This window comes from Manis pentadactyla, chromosome 2, assembly GCF_030020395.1.
Source record: "Manis pentadactyla isolate mManPen7 chromosome 2, mManPen7.hap1, whole genome shotgun sequence".
In the NCBI taxonomy this organism is placed as follows: domain Eukaryota; kingdom Metazoa; phylum Chordata; class Mammalia; order Pholidota; family Manidae; genus Manis; species Manis pentadactyla.
In genome coordinates this window covers 208,831,778-208,834,268 of record NC_080020.1, presented here as the reverse complement: position 1 = coordinate 208,834,268, position 2,491 = coordinate 208,831,778, and the positions used below count along the sequence as shown (strand labels likewise).

Below are 2,491 nucleotides of genomic sequence, written 5' to 3'. Positions count from 1 at the left end.
ATACAAAACAGAAATATATATGTATATTTGTTATCATATAGACAATGTTTAAATAATGCTTTATTTCCAAAGGACTGTGATTTTTTTAAAAAGAAATTGGGTGTGGTTTTAAAAATGTTGGCACACCATTGTTTTAAAAAACATATGCAGTTATGACTTACACCCTGAGCATTATAATGATCAAAAAGTGAACAGTAAATCCAAATTACAGTGAAATTATTTAGCTTATACTTTTTGGCTATAATTAAATTCCAGTTAGATCTCTATGCACTTACATTGTAGGCATTTTTACCTTGCAAATAGTCAGTTGTTATCACAGTTAGAACTGAATAGCTTATCATGTAAGCACAAAATAAGTAATGATCAATGCCTGAGCTTTCCCCCTCAACAGAGATGAATGACGCTATATTTTGGCTAAATTCTATTGACTAAAGAAATTCTACAAGATATATTTGAGCATAAAATCTCATATGCCTTTTGCTGACATTAAAAAGCTCCAAGTTATACTTACCTGGCAAGGGAAATACCATGATCACGAAGGTGGTTTTCCCAGGGCGAGGCTTATCCATTGCACTCTGGCTGTGCTGACCCCTGCGATTTCCCCACATGTGGGAAACTCAGCTGCATCATTTAAATTAAGAGCGAAATAGGCATACTGAAGAGAAATCAGCATCAGTGTGTTTGTGCATTATTCAGGGCATTTTATCCAAACCCTATAGTTCTATTATTCCTTCTAGGTAAATGACTTATTACTTTATTTATTATTACTTCCACTGAAGATTGGGGAGGGAAGTATATCAATCCCAAATTAATTAGTTGGACTCTTTGCTATTATCCAAATACATAACAAAATATAAATATGGAATGGGCTTGAGGCACGGGATACCTTTGAAATATCTGTCCTTGCCTTTCCTTCTTCCTATTAACACGGGGAATTGACTGTTTAGCATGTGATAGCTGTCCTTTGAGTCCCTCAAATTTCTATGCCATGTATGATCTCTTGAATCATTTTTGTAATTTCTCAAGAAATTGTTCTGGATAAAATAGAAATATACGGAATGCTAAGTTCCACAGGTAAGTGGATGTAGAGCTTGTTAAATGACTTAAGGATTATTCAACCGAAGTTGGCTTTGATAAATTATTTTTGAAATAAAAAAATTGGTTTTTCCAACTCTTAATTGAAGAGACTAATTTCTACTGCTAATGAGACCAGTTTCAAAATCCATAGAGTATAAAACACTACTGAGAGCAAGAAGATATAAATACATTCACAGAGACACCATGTACATGGATAAATATTCAATATTATTAAGAGTTATTTTCTCCCAATTTATAAATTTTGAGAAGAAGTATCTGTAAAGTTAGGTAAAGACTGTTCTTTAGCCATGATAACTTGTGGCCACAAGAACTAGTTCAAACCCATTCAATGGATCAGTGACATAGAGAGAGACATACAGAAAGAATGCGGTGGGGTGATGGAGGCAGAGATTGGAGTTACGCAGCTGCAAGGCAAGGAATGCCAAGGACAGCTGGTGGCCACTGCCAGAAGCTCGGAATAAGCAAGGAAGGTCTCCACCCAGAGCCTCCGAGGGAGCATGCATGCATTTGTGAGCCATTGGTTTCAGACTTTTAGCCTTGAGAACTGTGAGAAAATAAACTGTTGTTTGAAGCCATCCTAAATAGTGGTAACTTCTGACAACAGCCTTAATAGACTAATACACCTAGGTTTTAATATTTGACAAACTTGATATTAGAAAAATAGTTTCCTTTTCTTCTTTTTTAAATGAATATACCACTGTCTTTTTATTTCAGATATTGACTGGTAGGTGGACTTATCATCTTTGAACATTTCATTGAAATCTTATTCAAAATTCCTGAAGACTTTGTGGTAGAAATTGGTGAGCTGATTTTAGATTTTATAATGAAATACAAAGAACCTGGAATAGCCAAACAATTATGGGGTAGAAAACAAAATTGGAGGATCACTTACTAAAAAGCTGCAGTATTCAAATGTGGTATTGGAATAAAACTTCTAAAAACAGATCAAGGAACAGAACAGTGATACTGAAATAGATTCACATTTATATAGTCAATAAATTTGGGGCAAACTATGGGAAAAGTAGACTTCCCTGTGTTCTGCAGTTTCGTTTCTGGTCTCCCTTGGGCCTCTTCCCATTTTCCTTCCAGGTATTTCTTTTAATAAATCTCTTGCATGTTTAGATTTATTTTGGTGTATGCTTCTCAGAGGTCCCTTACTAACACATCTATTTATATTAAAATAAAAAGATGAACTAAAGAGTACTAGTAAGTTTTTAAAACCAAACACAAAAATTCAAAAGCAGTTGGTAGTTTTAGGTTTAGTTAGGTGTTTCATACATTAATTGGGATTAAAGATTAATTTTCCTCTGTTGAAGGTACTTTACTGGAAAAAAAACTTTGACACACTGTGCTGGTAAATAGTTATCAAATGCTCATGAAGTAATTCAGTATT

The 2,491-nt window shown here is 34.2% G+C and overlaps 1 pseudogene; it reads left to right on the top strand.

Annotated features, from left to right (window-relative positions):
* The first annotated feature begins 503 nt into the window (after window positions 1-503).
* LOC118935421 (U1 spliceosomal RNA) lies at window positions 504-636 on the top strand (annotated as a pseudogene).
* The last annotated feature ends 1,855 nt before the right edge of the window (window positions 637-2,491 follow it).